An 18,745-nucleotide genomic window follows, 5' to 3' on the forward strand; every position below is an offset into this window, starting at 1 on the left:
AAATAGCACAACTTGAACGCCTAGAAAAGAAACTTATCCGCACTAAACTTCATGGCCATCTGCTCACCAAATATTTACAGGCTAGCATAATACCGGTTGGACTACAGATTAAAAATGAACCTGCCATCTTCATTGACATACCTAAATTTAAAGAAGGCTTCAGCTTCATTGCAAACAATGCTTCGCGACATTGGATGGTTCTAGGAGTAGAGACAGCGGCAGAACAGGTCCAAGTTTTGTTGAGAGAAATCGCTGCTCTGAAACAAGAGATCTCAGGAGATTCTTCCCTGATCAACGCTAAAAGTGCCCTGGAGAATCTCACCAAATCATTAAAAGACTTTGAAACAACTACGCAGAACAAGAAGCTGGATAAACTCTCCAAGGATATCAGGTTCTACGAGAAAAAGAATACGTACCCCTACCTTAACGAGGATTATTACAAGCAAGACAATTCGGGACGTTTTACAGGACGAGGCAGAGGTGCCTTTAGAGGCAGGAGGAATTACACCAATTTTTCTGACTCCACTGTGAGCTCAGACAGTGACCCGGAGGTCCAGGGTCCGAGCTACGATTACAACTATCGTGACAACTATCGTGATAATTGGTATCCCCCCCAAGGTTATTTCCCTTTTTTAGGGGAAGGCCAATGGAGACCCCCGCGAGGACGAGGCGGCAATTGGCCAAGAGGACCATCGAGAGGCCAGCAGAACCCACCGAGTACGAATTGGGACAGAGGCAGAGGCTCAACCCCCAAACAGGTCCGTTTCCAACAGGAGAATCATGGAGAGATCTCAACAAGGAGGAAAGTGTACAGATGGTAGAGCCCCACAATAACCCTGTGGTTAACATTTCTGCATACAATTTGAGCACTGATGAACAAGCTGTTCTTTCAAAAGGTCTATCATTCGTACCAACGGCTCATCCCAATTCATTTAATCTCAAGACAGAACTTTATGGATTTTTTCGTAAGATCCGTCTCAGATACTTTTTCAGAAATGCTGAGGATAATCCCTCTAAATCCCACACTGGACTCAGACCTCCATCTAAGTTCTTTCCACCGACCAGTGCCATGAGTAGCAGGATTTTGGCGTATGAGAACATGGTTCTGAATGATGTCAATACCTTACTATCGACATATAAACACACTATACCGAACACCAGTAAATCTGAAAAAACTGCACTCGTGACCCTTAAAAACAATAAGGACATTGTGATCAAGTCTGCCGATAAGGGGGGAGCCATAGTGATACAGGACACGACTGCCTATAAATCCGAAATTTTGAGACAACTGCAAGATGGTGTCAGCTATTCCTTGCTCAGATCCGACCCCACCAAGGACTTGATGGGTGAAATCCTTCTTATCACTTCGGAAGCCTTTAACCTCGGTTTTATAAGCAAACTGGAATTCGAGTACTTGAACCAAAAATGCCCACGACTACCGACCATCTACACCCTACCGAAGATACATAAAGACATTCTTCATCCACCGGGGCGCCCTATTGTATCGGGGTGTGGGTCATTATTAGAACCTCTATGCAAGTACATAGATTTCTTTCTAAAACCGTTAGCTGAGGAAACAGAGACGTACCTGCGTGATACTATGCAAGTAATCAACATAGTGGATCAACAACCTTTCAACTCCAGCGAGCAAATACTCGTGACTTGTGATATTGTATCACTTTACACCAGTATTCCTCAGGAACCAGCTTTGGAAGTCATGAGAGAAGTCTTGAACTCCAGACCAGCACCGATGAGGGTACCTACTGACTTCATTATAGCCCTCTTGACTATTGCTATGAGGAAGAATTTCTTTTACTTCCAAGGAAAGTACTACGTACAGACGAAAGGAGCGGCGATGGGGGCTGCCTTTGCCCCAGACCTGGCGATCCTGTATATGGACGATTTTGAAAAGCGTTTCGTCCTTTACAACAACCCCTTCTCTGGACACATTAATCTATGGAAGAGATATATCGATGATATATTGATGATCTGGAGCGGCGATATACCCCAACTTAATTTGTTCCATGAGTGGCTTAACCGATGCGACCAAGACATCCAGTTTACCATTCAGTCCAACACTCAGGAGATACCATTTCTTGATTTGAAAATATTCAGCGAAGATGCCAAACTTTTCACCACCCTATACAGGAAGCCAACCGAACGGAATTCCCTGCTGAGGTATAGTAGTTACCACCCACGTGGTTTACGTGATAATCTCCCAGTAGGTCAGTTCCTGCGGATCCGCAGGAACTGTACTAAGCGAGTGGACTACATGACAGAGTCGGAGGACCTGAATGCCAGACTAATTGCCAGGGGCTATCCGAAGCGTTTGGTTAAGAGGGCCCAGAAGAGGGCCTGGTACAACCCACGTGATGATTTGCTCATAGCTAAAGATCCTGCTACATCACCAACGAGCAACAAGATGATATGTGTGACAACGTTCTCAACTAGAAGCAATGCCGTGAAAAAGATAATTAACAAACATTGGGGCATTGTATCAACTGAGATCAATCAACTGAATTTACCGATGCATTCCTTCAGAAAAGCCATGAGCATCAAGGACCATGTGGTACATTCTTTCCTTGAGGACCCGGTTGCACCAACTATCCACTCAATTTGGAAACTACCACCCGTTGTAGGTCATTTCAAGTGCGGATCGTGTAAGGCATGCCCAACTACCATTCAATCTAAAAAGTTTGTCTACAAACATCAAACCATCACTTTTCATTCACACACCAATTGTAACTCGACCAACGTCATTTATGGGATCCTCTGCCCATGTGGCCAATTATATATTGGCCAAACTCAACAAAAAATCAAGGCGAGAATTCTACAGCACCAAAGTAGAATAAGATGTAATGTGATCGGAGCACCTCTAGTTGAACATTTCAATCAACTAGGACATAGCCCCGAGCAAATGCAATGGATTGTGGTGGAGAAGACTGAACTGGGCCCTAGGGGTGGCAACATATCTTCTATTCTCACCATTAGGGAGTCCAAATGGATGATTCGCTTTGACACTGTCAACATGGGTCTGAACGAACAGGATCCGAGTAATGCCCAATTAGCCATTCTAGGGAACTGAAATTAGTTGGCCACTGTATCTCGATCCATCCAGCTGTTAGGTCGCTTCTGTTGTGAATGGAACCTTTAATCTATTTAGCTGTTGAATTACTTTGAAACATGTTATTCATCTATGCTACATTTATGTTCCAAATGCTATGTCTATCCATTAACACTCTGTTTACTGTCAATGGTATAACGGGTTCATGATCAATCACATAGGCCGTCGTGTGTGTTTACAATCAATGCAAAGGTTTTCTTTTTGCTCGAATATGTTTCTTTCATCTTTGTCTGCAATTACGTATGTGCCTGGTCAATTGTGATGTACCCCCTGCAGGTTTGCTCACCCCCTGTCCCCTCATGCCCATGGACTGATCTGCTTCATTCATGCTAGAAGCCTCAATCGAGATCCCCTTTCTTAATACACTTTTAATCAATGTGTAACCATCCATCTAGCCTCTTAATTTAATTCACTGGAGTGCTCGGAACTAATGTCCATTTTTTCGCATTAGTCGTCAACGAGCGTTTTGCCTCCTTCCCCATAGAACTACTCACGGTGTCTTTCTTCTACTACACCGACGCTGCTAGCATCGAGCTGCTGCGCCCGGTTGAACGTCACGCGGCGCACGGCGTGTCCTTATCAGTGAATTCTCCCAACGGGTCCAGTGCTTTGTTTGAAACCGCGAGCACGACAGGCCATGACAGCCGCTTAAGGTATGGGAACGTCTGTTCTGTTAAACTCTCTTGCTACGAGCAACTTAGCAATGCGTGGCATCTTTTTCTAAACTCAGTTGCCTAGCTTTCTAACTCCCTCACGAAAATGCATACCGGCTCTGTCGAAGTGCACTTTATTGTGATACTGGAAACGATGCGACCTCACCATACTTGTTTTCTCCAGATAGACAGTTTTTAACGCCCTGTCATCACTTTCATTAATGTACAGCAATACCGATATAGTCTATGTCCCACCACTTACCAAGGTGCGGACTTTCCCCCTATTTTATCGCTGTTATTGTTGACAGATTAGGGTACTAGGTCCTTAGCTGAATATCCTCTAGGTTGGGTTTTCCATCTGTTTTTAAATCAGTACTCTTTCCCATTTTATTCATAGAGGTCATCATCCTTCGTGATTTATTTCACTTGTCACACCGATGTCTTTCACGGCGTGTGTTGTTGGATTTAATAACTTCTCTTCGTTGATTTGATCATCACCAGTAAGTGAGATTTTTTCTTTTTTGTTCTGAATAATTTCCAATCCTTTTGACCCGTTTATGGATGGTTACAACGACACCTTAAATTCATTACAGGTGAACTCCACCCTCTACAGTCCTCGGAGCCCACCAGGCCCTGCACCCCCGGACGCGCACGTTCCAAGTGATTAGATACCCTGTTTCTAATATGGTAACTATGGCGATGTTTTCGCTCACCCAGTCTCCCTAAGTCAATTTAGTTGGGACTCGACACAGTTTTTAACACTTACCCAATGTCTCTTTAGGTGCCTTCCCCTTCTGCTCCACCTATCTGTTTGTCCTGAGGAAGACCCCGCCAGTAAGGACCTCAGTCGCCTACCTATGCTTTGGGGTCGAAACGTCGACATAAGACTGTGCCAATACCGACAATAGTGCAATATGCACTGGTTTCCTCTGATCGTATATGGTTTTTGTCAAATCATCCATTTTCTTCTGTGAATGGATTTCATACTAATTAATTGGCACAATATTGCGTGCCAAACAATTGATTTGTACGAGTAGTAAAAGTTTTTCCATGTCACTTATCCTATTACCTTACCCAATCCATCACTCCCTTCCCTTACCCCGTGGCACCCCACACTGATTGAATATTGTGAATTTTTTTCTACATTAATATGTTCCCATCTAGGTGTGATTAAATAACACTTGGATGCTATTTCATTGTTGTATTTTTCATTACTGTTGATTCTGTTTAGGCTTTAGTGTATTGGGGCAGGGTGGGCTGAAAGGAATGAGACATGCCTGGGGCACACAAGGTGTTCCTGGCATAGTCCAGTTCAAACCGGCGCTGGGGCACTCCAGCCCCAGCTCTGGCGCGAAACTGGACAAAGGGAAGTGGGTGTAACCACCCCCTCCCAGGTCCCACCCATAAGGCGTGACCTAGCAGGTATCCCAGCCCCCCAGATTAGTATAAGTGTGGGAGTTGGGCCTCAAGAGATTAGATTATCCTGAACCTGCAAAACTGAACAGAAACTCTGGACCTTCGACATTCGACGAAAGAAGAAGACTGAAGAATCTCCCTTGTAGCCAAGGAGTGGCTACCCTGTGCAAACAGGCACCATCAAGAGACTACCCTTTGCTTTGCGAAACGTTCGACGAGGTACCGACTGCAGAGCCCGACCAGAGCCTTGATTTCCAGACTTCTCCGACCCTCATCCACATCTGCAGCAGAGCTGAGATCCGTGGAGGCGACGAGCGACGTGGGACCGGCTACCTGGGAAAAGTGGCTAGTAACTTACAGCGCAGCTTCTGAGGTACCCTCGAAGTTGTGCACCGGGGATTGAGAAGCCCCAACCCCAAGCACCATCTGCACCGAAGACCAGCCCCCCACACTCCACGAGTCCTGCGTGGGGCCCTTCAGCATTTTCCTGCTTGCCGCGTCTGTCCGGTTGCTTGCCCGCTGGCTAGTGGCCTCTGTGACGACGCTCCCTGAAATCTTCTGCGCTGGTTTGGCTCCTCCAGACTGGCTCCCGCTTCTCTGCAAAGAAGAAGCACCCCAGACCTTCCTGGTCTGCACCAGAAGCAAGTCCCTTGTTCTTCGTGGGTTCCGCTTGCCAAGGCTTGGTGAGTCCTAGTCCAACTTCGACTCCGCCGACAGCAAGAGCCTTCGTGGGACAGCTCGCCTCCTGGTCCTGGTCGTCCTCGACGCTTCCTGGTCCTCCTGGCTGCAGCGACAAGCTTCACCTTCACCTGCAACTCTTCACGACATCGCCTGGTTCCTTCCTGGTTCCACGTGGTCACTGGCTAGTGACCTTGACTCTGTCCCCTCTGCTTGCAGGTTTCCTCTCTTCTTGATCCCAGGCTTGGGATCCACCGGACACTCTCCCCTGACTGCCTGTCAGCATCTTTCTTCAGGCATCCATAGGAGTCGACGACGAAAACGACGCATCTTCACCCCTATGCACCCGCAGCCTGTGGGCTAGGTAACTTGGGTACTCCGGTGCTCATCGGGATAGTGACTATCCTAGTGTCTAGTTTTCAAGTCTCAACTTCCTAGCTACTCCGGAAGTGTCCTAAATCTATCTATTTCTAAACTGTAACATTGCTATTGACTTTTACGCATTACGCGTGAGTGTTTCCACTCTGCACACGAATCCCGTGGGCCTCCCACTTCCTAACTAACGCTAGTGTAGTGTAGCCCCAGCGATTCCCTAGGCCTAGGCCTATTCTATTTCCATGACAGTGGTTCTTATACCACTTACTTAGTATATGGTTTGCGTGGCCCCTAGGGCCTAACTGTATTACTTACCTGTGTGACTTACTGTATGCATTAATAAGACTGTGTTGTACTTACCTCTAAACTCAAAGAGTGCTGAGGGTTTGCTTAGAATAAATACACTTTATTTTATATATATATCTGTTGTGGTGTCCTTTCATTTGGTATTCAAGGGATTATATATGGTATCACAGCTGGCTTCACATGCCATTCAGAGTTTAGCCTAAGACTGCTCTTGTCCATGCTACCACTAGGATAGCTGGTCTATAAGGTTGACTTTACAACCAATCACCATAAGGGTATTTAGACTGATATAAGGTGTACACTATAACTAGTGACATCATACATCAGGCCAACTTCTCACATTGGTGAGCAGCGGTTGGGATCTGAGCTTGCTGTTGTAATACCATTGTAATCTTGAGATACTAAATTGGAAGATCACACAGATATTGTCTAGGTACATATAACATAGTTTATAATACTTAAGTCCTACTGGACTTAGTAGTTGTAGGGTGAAGGGAGTAACACACCCTGACTACAACTACTAGAAAGGTTTAGTAGATACAACTAGTGTAGGTAGGTGCACACACCACACCCTCACTAGAATCATGCCCCTGGATGGAGATCACACTGATACTCCCTCAGGAGAGGAGAATCCTAGACAGGTTCCCTCTAGGTATGATGCATTCACATTCCAGGAGATGAGACAATTGTGTACCTCCAGAGGAATAAAACAGGGTGCAAACCCTACCCTTAGACAGCTAGTGGAGCTTCTGGAGGCCTATGATGCTGAAAGAGCTGCCAGGGATGGTGCCATAGCTGTAGATAAGGGTCTACCCACCACAGATGAGTCAGATGGGACTTCAGAGGAAGAGGTAGACAGCCAGAGCCAAGTAAGGAGACTTAGCCAGGCTAACTTAAGCTTACATGGGAGTTTGCATGGGGTCCCCCCATACAGACCCACAAGTAGGCATTCACAGAGAAACAGGAGGGACAGATCCCCTTCAGGGGAATCCATCCACTCCCATGTCTCTAGCATCTCTAATGCTTCCTCTCACAGGGGAATGACTTCACCTGAGAGAAAAGAGCATAAAGCCAGAATGAGGGAAGCTAATCTGAGGATTCAGAGGGAAGAAATTGCCCTTGCCAAAGAGAAGCTTGCTCTGGCTAGAGAGCAAAAATTGTGTGGGTCAGAACCCACTGGTGGCAGCAACATCCCTAGAGATAGGGATAGGTCTTATGACCATAGAAACCTAAGCAAGATAGTCCCCCCATATCAGAATGGGGATGACATCCACAAATGGATGACTGCTTTGGAGAGGGCCTGCAAAGTACAGCAGGTACCCCAAAGTCAGTGGGCAGCTATCTTGTGGCTCTCCTTTTCTGACAAAGGTAAAGACAAGCTCCTCACAGTCAGTGATGAGGATGCAAACAATTACAAAGTCCTGAAGAGTGCTCTGATAGATGGGTTTGGCTTAACCACTGAGCAATATAGGTTGTTGTTCAGAGACACCCAGAAGACACAGACACAGGACTGGTCTGATTTTGTGGATTGTGCCACTAAGGCTTTGGAAGGTTGGTTAACTGGCAGCAAGGTGCAGGACTATACAGGATTGTACAACTTGATTATGAGGGAGCAGATCCTTAGTAATTGTCAGAACCAGCTTCTCCATCAACACCTGGTAGACTCAGATTTGACCTCTCCCCAAGAATTGGGAAAGAGGGCAGATAAATGGGTCAGGACCAGGATTAGGCCTAAAAATCAGGGTGGTGACCAAAAGAAAGATACCACCAAGCCTCAAGAGAAGGGTGGGGATAAAGCAAAAGAGAAATCTTCCTCAGGGCCCCAAAACTCCACACAGGGTGGTGGGTCCCAAGCTCCCTCCTCTACCACAGTTAAAAAGCCTTACTGCCATGTGTGTAAAACACCTGGGCATTGGAAAACTGACAGCAGTTGTCCACAGGCTAAAAACAAAACTGTTCCTCCAACTACTCCTGTCACACCACCTATTACTGTCAGCAGTAATCCCCCAGGTGGTGGGAGTGCCCCCAAAAATTTGGTTGGGTTTTCTTGGGGAACACAGGGGGATCCTGGCTTAGCCAATTCCCCTGCAGCAGCTACTCTTGTCTGTGATGGTGGCATGGGGTTTGCCAACTTCACTGCCTGTCCCAACACTTTGGGTAGGTACAGACAGGAACCCTACATCAATGGTAGAAAAGCGGAGGCCTACAGAGACACTGGAGCTAGCATCACTATGGTGGCCCATAGGCTAGTTCCCTCTGAGCAGCTTTTGCCTGGTTTCTCATACCAGGTAACTAACATTGATGGCAAACAGAACAGTCATCCCATGGCAGAGGTATGTCTCAGCTGGGGAGGTGTCACTGGCCCTAAAAGGGTGGCAGTGTCTCCAACCTTGCCTGTGGACTGCTTACTGGGGAATGACTTAGAACTCTCAGCTTGGGCTGGAGTTGAACAAGACACCCATTCTAAAATGGTAGGCCTTTCCAAAAAGGGTAGTGGGGTTGTGCCAGTCACAACCCCTGTCCAAGTAGCTTTCCTCCCTGAAAAGGTTGGAAGGGCAGTGGTAGCCACAGCCCAGGCACAGACAGACTTCCCTGTAGAAATTGGCAGAGCTGTGACAGTCACAGCTCAAACACAAACTGAGTGCCTTCCTGAAAAGGTTGGCAAGGCTGTAATGGTCTCAGCCCATACTCAGACTGATATAGGTGTAGTGAAGCCTGAAACTATGGATCACTCCACACAAACAGAGAGTAGTGGGGAGGAAGAAAAGTCTCCCTCTCCCCAGACATTAGGAAAAGGTCAGCCTCCTCAGGGATCTGACCTCACCCCTTGTGAAGGAACTGCCCCAGAGGTAGCCAGGCCTGGCCTGGCAGAGCCTCTGATGTCAGTGGCCCCTTCCAAGGTGGGACCCAGTCTGGTGCAGGTAGCCTGCCTCTCTCTACCCTGCCTCAGTCAGCCCAGGGCTGCAGAGGTCAGGGAGGCCAGTGGACCCCAAGAGGGCCCCTGTCCACAAGAACCCCCCCTTCAAAAGAATGAGGATTGCCTGGTTAGTTGCCCTAGCCAGGTGATGGGTAAAAACATTCCTGAGGGATCCCCTTCACAGGTAGTTAGGGACCTCCCCCAGAGGGATTCTGTTGGGCACAGGCAAACATGGGACCTTAGGGCCCCAAATCTGACCTGTCCCTCCAGTAAGCCCACAAGAGGGACCCAGCCTCCAGCGTTAGGTAGCCAGAGGCTGACCCTGAGAGCACAGTGCAACTCAGTTAGAGAAAGAAAGGCATCCATGGTGGAGGATGATTGGAGGAAGCTGAGGCCTCACTTTGAGGACACTCACTTCAGTACTCCATCTCAACACCAGCCTTTTACTTTGCAAAGACACACCAAAGGTAGAGATTCCCTATGGTGGAGACCCTATGATATCTTTAGGATGAGGGATTGCTTAGTGGACCATGAGACAGGGGGTAACCATGCCAGTGCTGGTTCTTCCTTATATGGCCACTCAGGCAATAGAGGCTTACCTTGTCAAGGCCAGCCTTATCTCCTTTCGTTTGGGGGGGGTTGTGTAGGAAGGTGGATATCTGACTATGGTTACCCCCAACTTTTTGCCTAGTGTCTAGCTGGTTTTTCGACTTAGTTGGCCTGAGATCCTGCCATTCAGGGTCTCAGGCTGTCTGCTCTCTCTGTAAAATGGACTCCATGTACCCTAGGTACATAACCAATTGGTAAGGATCACCTTATTGGACCCTGTACAGTGTACCCTAGGTACTGTGGTAAATAAAATAAATATTACCGGACTGAATTTCATGCGGAATCTTAAAATAAAGTAAAATAGCTCAAAATAACAAGAGGCAGAATCCGTGGTATAAGAGGTTTCTAATGGGCTTTATTCCATTCAAAATGGCCGACTCGAGTCGCGGCCCTCAGGTTCCGTCACCACGAAGGTTCAGGAAGTGAAGTACAATAATTCATTAACAGACATGTATTTTTATAATAAGTACATTACAATGAAACGAATGTAGAAGGCGTAACATTTGATAAGAAAAATGACGTGACAGTGACATAATCGAAACTAGGCGTAATAAGGAATAAAAGAAACATGATTGGTTAGAATTATCAGACATAGGTGGATCTATAAGGTAATACTTGGCATAGATGCGCGCGCGGCAGCATGACGTGTAATTGACGTGCAACTAGGGGGTGAAGGGGACTTGACATTTAGCTCTACATGTGGAGACGAGAAGTCTGGGGTCAAGTCAACCTAATCCCAAATCATATCTAACATCCTATGTTTAAAGAACTATGTTATCCACAAGGAAGAGACTCTCGGACAGAATCTATTCTATACTGACTGTGTACGTGTACAAGCGTCTAAGTGTCTATATGAGATGCGAGGGGCAGAAAACTTTCCATGGCAACAGGGCTATGAATCACTTGCAGGAGGACGGAAAGGCTGAGTCCTCTGCTTGTGAGCTAAAGGAAATGTTTACTTAAATCACTGGACAGGAATGCATCGGCTGGAGAGCAAAATAGATAATTCGAAGGTGAAATACAACTTCTTGGCAGACAGGCGAAAACTGGCCGAGGCAGGCACCGTTAGCTGCACAGGGAGTAGGACAAAGTTCATGGATACAGATGCGAGCTCAAGCTGAAGCTGTCAGAGACAGAGAGCAGGGAAAGGCTTTGAGGACAGAATCGGGCCTACTCGCCTGAACTGTAAAAATGGAGTAACTTAGCCATATAAAGTCGGTGGCCTTTCATACTTAGGAATCGAATATCCAGCCCTGTGATGGCGGATCTGACAGAGAACATGTTGACGGTAGACACACATATGTTTGCGTCTTAGAAACTGGAACTGGAGGGAACATACATGTACTTGTAACATGCATATAGAACCGTTGGGGTCCAAGATAGGGGACATAACTGATCAGGAAAATCCACATTTCCACATTCCCTCCTTGTCCCCTTCTTGCCCTTCACGAGACATCAATCTTCATCATTCCTTCGATTTGCTCATGGAGCATCATTTCTTCTTCTTTCTTCTTCCGGGATCTTGAACGAAAACCTTGATGTGGAATACACGATGTGGCACACATACCACAAATCGCTGGTCCACATTGCAGGCATAGACAACAACTGAAGAGCATAAGAAGGCCAATACCTAGGAAGGATAGAACTCTCCATCCCCAGGCTGATATCACACTCCAAAACCACCCGGACCACGTCCAAGTGCCTGGATTCTCGTGTATCTGGCTTACAATCTTATGAAGGCGTGTTATAGCTTTATATACAGATGGCGAATTTTCTGGTATGAATATACAGCAGCTGGATCCGATGACCCTACAAGCTCCGCCCCTATCGGCCAGGATGACGTCAAGGACAAGACGATTCTGGAGAACAACAATTCTCATCACTGATTGTTCCTCTGTCAGATTGCCTAGGGCGGCTATAGTCTCGTTTACTACAGCTTCAAGAGTCTTGGTGAGTCTGCGTATCAGCTTACTATTTGATATTGTACCTATATAGGGAAAGATACCTTTATTGAAATCTACATACTTGTCCCATGCCGTCTCAGTATAATCGACAACTGGGAGATCTCTTTGCTCTCTATTGTGTACTAAATGAAAATTTCGATAATAATCAGGGGGAGCTAGGAAAACAGGTGGCAAAAGGAATGCGATGTAACAGGTACCATCCCAATCTAGAGGTAGACGCATATATGCAGTCTGACCACATATGAAGTAGGAATGGCGAGAAGCTCTAAATGAAGATTTACCTTGATCACTATATTCTACTGTAGTAACGCATTGGCTATGGCCCATGTGTATGGAACCAACTTTTCTCACACATAATTCACCCTTAACTGGAAATACTGACATAGTGGGCAGAATTAGTTCGACTTCGGATTTGACATTCAAAATCATAAGATTAGGCGTAAAATTACCTAATTTATACACTTCATTTTCTAAATCAGTTCCTGTTCTACTGGGGTGACCCTCCTTATTAGGGTGACAGACTTTGAATAAAACTAGATTCAGATTTCCCCATATCCAATGTTGTTGATAAACTGCTGTGTCTGGGTCTATGGAATTTAATAAACTAAACCATGCTCCACAGGAGCCATTGTGTGTGAATGGATGTGGAAAGAAAGGCAGAACTCCTTTGTTATTCTGATAGGGAGGAAGTCGGCCACACACCCAACAATTGGTCGCATTACTAGTCTGATGGGAATGATGTAACATACTAATGAATGTGTTATTGCGCAGCGCAAGTCTATAAGATAATTCATGTGGCGGTAGGTCACTAAAAGAATGTTCATCAGTTATATTGAAAACACGTTTAGAAACAGGATAATACATATGCAACAATATACTTGCAGTAACTATTAAAAAAACTCAAGGAAGACAAAATTAATAAAGTCACAATACAGTGGTTACGCAGTAATTTACAATAAGCATGTCGTTTCATTATGATTCTGGACTCTACATGATTCAGACCTAAGGGGTACATGTCGGGACAGATTCAACCGCTTCACCTTGGAGAGGACTTAAACAATCAAATCGTCCGACAGTTTAGATCTGGACCTGAGTTTCTGTTTATAGAGTTCGGTGCTACTGGCCTCAGCCAAAGGTAGCTTTGAGTCAATGGGGGAAGACACACGGGCAGTACTGTCTGTGTCAGGAGGAAGTCCATGAAATTTTTTGACGTGACTGGAATGAATCCACCCTTTTCGTCCCTCGATCTTCACGGCTGTTCTTGTGGTCAACAGGACCAACTTGGGTGCTTTCCACCTGGGCTCCAATTGACTTTTCCTGTCGAAGTTTCTCACAAAGACAAGATTACCCGGAACAACGTCATGGGGTTTCGCCTCAGTGTTGTCGGGAAAGGCTGCAGCTACCTGTGAACGAGAAGATTGTAGTGCAGACATCAAGGAAGCCAGGTAATCTGTCAGCATATTACAGTCAACATCAGTTATTTTACGTGGTATAGGCGTCCCCCACATATTCGGTGGTCTACCAAAGATCACCTCATACGGGGATAGCCCTGTTCTAGAGTGTGCTACCATTCTCATGTAAAAGAGTGCAACTGGTAATGCTACTATCCAGTCGACACCTTTCTCTCTACATATTTTGGACAGTCTGATTTTCAGTGTCTGGTTATGTCTTTCTACGAGACCTGCTGCCTCGGGGTGTCGGACACAGTGGAATTTCCACTGATATCCCAACAAGAGTGAGACATGTTTCATTAATTCGGATGAGAAAGGCTGACCGTTATCTGAATATACAACACGTGGTAAACCGTACCGTGGGAAGAATTCTCGAACTAGCTGCTTGGCAGTAGTCGGGGCAGTGTAATCTGATACGGGATACGCCTCTGTCCAACGGGAGAGAGCGCAGACAACTACGAGGACATATTTGAATCCTCGACAACGTTCCATCTGAATATAATCCATCTGGAGGACTTCAAAAGGATGGTCAGGAGGCTGAAATCCACCCTGCTCTACGGGAACACTCTTTCCTGGATTAAACTGACAACATATCATACAGGTACGAACTTTTTGTTTAGCTGCTGCTCGTAAATGTTTGTTGAACCAAATGTGCTGAATGCTGTCTAGCATAGCCTTCTCTCCTAAATGTGCTGGACTGTGAACTGTAGCTATAATGGCTTGAACCATGGAATCGGGGAGAAACCATACAGATTTCTCCTTCGTCATCCATCCTTGATCTGTCTGGATCCCTCCTAGTTCAGTCCACTTCTTTATTTCTTCTGCTGTGGCATGTGTCTGTATGTCAATTACGTCAAGTGTGGGATCCTTAATTGCCATACACTGTGTTGGGGTCTGAACTATTGGCTTTGTCATGTCTAATGTGCGATTCTGAGCAGTCTGTTTAGCTGTTCTGTCAGCTAAATCATTGCCTTGAGAAATGGTATCAGTAACCTTCGTGTGTGCTTTACATTTCATAATCGATATAGCAGTGGGTAGATGTATTGCGTCTAACAAGGCATGAATGAGGGGTCCGTGCTGAATGTGGGCACCATGGGACGTTAGATAACCTCTCTCTCGCCACAGCACGCCGAAGTCGTGTACAACTCCGAATGCATAACGTGAGTCAGTGTATACATTAACTTTCTTATTTGTGGCTTGAATACAGGCTTGCGTTAGAGCAATAAGTTCTGCTGCTTGGGCTGACAGAGTATCTATACAATGTGTCTCAATAACTTCAGTGTCTGTTGTGACTGCATACGCGGCCACTAAATCTCCTTTACTTGTTCTCATGCATGATCCGTCTACATACAACGTCAGGTCTGGATCTAACAATGGAACGTCTGTCAAGTCTTGTCTAGGTTTCGTCTTTATTTCAATGATTTCAACACAATCATGAGCTAGTGGGTCTGTTCCAATTACAGGTAATAGTGTAGCAGGATTCAATGTATTACACCGTCGGATCTCTATGTGTGGTTGAAACAATGTCAGTTCGTAACCGGTAAGTCTTGCTATGGTCAAGTGTTGCGTTTGTGTTCGGTTCACAAGAACCTCTACTGCATGTGGTACTTGTACTGTCAATGGGTGTCCTAATACTATGGCATCGCTTTGTCTGATTGCTAAGGCTGTCGCTGCCACTGATTTCAGGCACGCAGGCAAAGCCTGAGCTACGGGATCTAATGTACTGGAAAAATAAGCACATGGCTTGCGTGATCCTGCTTGATCCTGAGTGAGTACTGACAAGGCAGTACCTTCGCGTTCTGTAACAAAGAGTGTAAAAGGTTTGCTATAACATGGTGTTGCTAAAACAGGTGCTTGACATAAAGCTTCCTTTAGGCTTTCAAAAGCTTGTGTATGTTCCTGAGTCCAAGGGAGAACAGTCGATGTGGCTGCCTCCTGGGTGGTTAACTGAATGAGTGGTTTTGCTAGAAATGCGTACTGAGGGATCCACTGCCTACAATATGAAGTGAGGCCTATGAAAGCCCGTACCTCCTTTTGTGTCTGGGGTATTGACATGTTAGCAATTAACTGGATGCGATCTGGTGTAAGCTGCCTTCCCTCCTTGGACAGCGAGTGACCAAGATAAATAACTCGCTGAACACAGAATTGCAGCTTAGAAGGGGACACCTTGTGCCCCTTGTCGGCTAGGAAATGTAAAACTGTCAGAGAAGCTTTTTCACATTCTGGCTCGCTTCTCGCGGTGATCAGCAGATCATCGACATATTGAAGCAGTGCAGTATTGTCTGGCATGTGGATACTGTCAAGTTCTCGTTTCAGTGCTTGGCTGTAGATGCTGGGGCTTTCTGTAAATCCTTGAGGAGCGCGTGAGAATTTAAAGCTGCGCCCATTTAAACTGAATCCGAACAAGTATTGGCTTTCCGGATCTATTGGGACGCTGAAAAAGGCATTCTTGAGATCAATTACAGTAAAAATGTTGCTTCGGAATCAATTGCTGTCAACAATGATGATATATCAGGGACCACGGGGAATTGTGGTACAATACACTTGTTTAGTTCACGCAAATCAATAACCAATCGGTACACTGGTGGAGCAGTAGGATCAGTTCGTTTAAGAATCGGAATTATCGGTGAATTACATACATTGGAGTCTGTTTCTACAACTACTCCCTGGGCAATTAGCTCATCAATGATTTTCAACAAAGCCACTACAGCATCATGCGGTAACTTGTATTGTCGCATTCGTGGTAGTACCACTCCTGCTTTCAATGTAACTCGATAGGGTGTAATGTTCATGCAGCCAACATCCGTAGGGCCTTGTGCCCATAGATGTACTGGTAAAGTCTGTAGTCGGGGATCCATGTCTCTAGACACATAGTGACCTTTAAAATCACGCAAAAACAACCTTACTCCTTCCGGAGAACAACATATTATGGCTCCTAGTGCTTTCAGAGTTTTAATTCCTAACAAATTTTCTGGGCATGATTTAGTAAGCAATAAATCTGTAGTTCGTGTCAAAGGTCCTATCGTAAGTGGTAGAGGCTGTGATACTTCATTAACAATAGGTTTTCCTGAAAAACCAAGGGAAACATTTTGAGAGCCTGAGAGGGGTGCCCCTGGAACTTCACTACGTTTTATGGTTGTTCGACTTGCCCCTGTATCGAGTAAGAATTTTCTATCTTGACCTAATAATTCACTATGTACATAAGGTCCTTCTTGATCTACCGGAATCTCGATAAGCGGTAAGTCAACTTCCCTCTCTAGGCTGGTTCATGCGTAACGCTGATACTCAGGGTATTCATACTGTGCAGTCTGATACATTTGTTGTGTTGTGGTTTGTGTGGCAGTAGCAGGCAACGGTGGTGCAGCTGGCACAAACTGTATGGGTTGCTGTGAGGCTGGCATAGACTGTTGCTGAACTGGCACGGACTGTCCATGCTGCATAGCTCCTTGTTCATTCTGATCTTGTCTAACTAATCGTGGTCTCTCTTTTGCAATACCTGTAGCTATATTTCGTTTCAGGACTTGACAATCATGTACATAATGGCCTAGTTGTTTACAGTAATTGCAGGTTCCTTTTACAGGAACTGCAGAATCACCAGAATGTGTCACACCCTTTTTGTGACCATCTGCTGGTACTGTCTGAGAAACTAGCATTTTCATTTTTGTATCCTTCATGCGTCTATGCTCGTGTTCTTGTTCATCCCTAATTCTATTGTGATGATACTGTAACATTTGTAGCATTTGCGACGGAGTGTTACTTTGCCAGGTACTCTCGAATTTCAATATTCTATTCTTCACTGGAGGCAATGCATTTTCCACTAATTTTGTCACAAATAAATGTGGATATGAGTCACTACTTGCTTTTATACCACTATTTATACCAAAACATTTTTCAAATCGAGCATAATAATCGCTTGTGTCTTCATCTTGCTTTTGTTTACAGGCTGTGATTGCACCCCAATCTTCCTTTTTTGTAGTTAATAAACGTGGCAGTACCTGTACTAGTAAACCTGGTAATAGTTTAACTTTATCCCCGAGCCCTGAACCTGCAGCTCGGCCTCTTTCTTCCTCTGCTAATGCTGTCCAGTCTATCTTTTGGTCTCCCACTTCCCACTCTTTTTCTTTCAGTTTTTCATATATGCCAGCAGGCAAAAGCACCTTTAATATCGTCATAATATCAGGAAAGGTGTACTCTCCCATCAGTAACATGTCTTTAATTTCTCGGTGGAAACCCGCTGGGTCTTTGTCATGACTAGGTACTACTTTCTTCATTTCTAATAATTCCATTTTTGATATGGGTGTGTAAACAAATACACGGTGAAACTCATTGTCTTCGCCTTTTATTGGGTGCACTTCCCGTAAAGGATTTTGTCTATCCATGTAGTACGGCGTTCTTTCTTTGTGGGGCAGCGAGAGAGAATCCGGATTTACAAAAAGGACGTACTGCTTACGTGACACTAATATCTCTTTAATTAGCTTGTTACTAGAACCTCTCCATCTGCACGTGAGTAGTTCCGTTAATATATCAGGTAAAGGACCAGGGTCAGCATGTTGGCTCTTATATAATATGAGGAGTTGCTGAATCATATAGATTCCAGCTAAACGTTGTTCATCTGTACTGAGGTTGAGAAACGTGTGTGCTACGGTCTCATCACCGTATTTTTCAGGACTAACAATCCAGTGAACGGCTGATCTGGCTAATTCTTGCTCATCCATGGAATCGAGGAGGTGATAACCCCTTCGTTCTCGTAGTATTTTATCTGCGGCTTGAAACGAATGTTCAGGAGATTTCGGATTTATTACAGGCGTCGGATACGTTCTGCTATTATTTGGACATACAGAGTGTATTGGATCAGAAAAACATCTAGTATTTTCACAAGATCTTCCTCTGCCTACATAGGCTATGGTCTCTGACTGTCTTGCAGAATTCCCTGATTCGGACACTTCATCTTGCTCAAACTCGTCTGTTCCCAATCTCTCTTCATGAATACGCTCTATTTCTTTACGTATTTTTCGGCACATGGCTATTATACAATTTTGCTTATCGTGTCTCCCTTCTGATATATTCTGACTCCATCTTGTAAGAATAAGCATTGCATTCGGGTCTACCCCCGGACGATCTTGATTTCTGATCACACAGTTTATGAGGAAACGTAACAGTTCCCCCTGTATTTCTACTTTCTGGAATTCCATAGCTCTGTTAATACATCCTGGATCTCGTCCGGTTTGAACAAAATGATATATGTTATCTAG

The 18,745-nt window shown here is 45.2% G+C and overlaps 1 protein-coding gene across 1 annotated transcript in view; it reads left to right on the plus strand.

Moving 5' to 3' along the window:
* The window catches only part of FAM133B (family with sequence similarity 133 member B), a 222,729-nt gene that overhangs the window by 158,672 nt on the left and 45,312 nt on the right, over positions 1-18,745 (plus strand). The gene's annotated exons all lie outside the window — the stretch shown is intronic.

This window comes from Triturus cristatus, chromosome 10 (assembly GCF_964204655.1).
Source record: "Triturus cristatus chromosome 10, aTriCri1.1, whole genome shotgun sequence".
In the NCBI taxonomy this organism is placed as follows: Eukaryota; Metazoa; Chordata; class Amphibia; order Caudata; family Salamandridae; genus Triturus; species Triturus cristatus.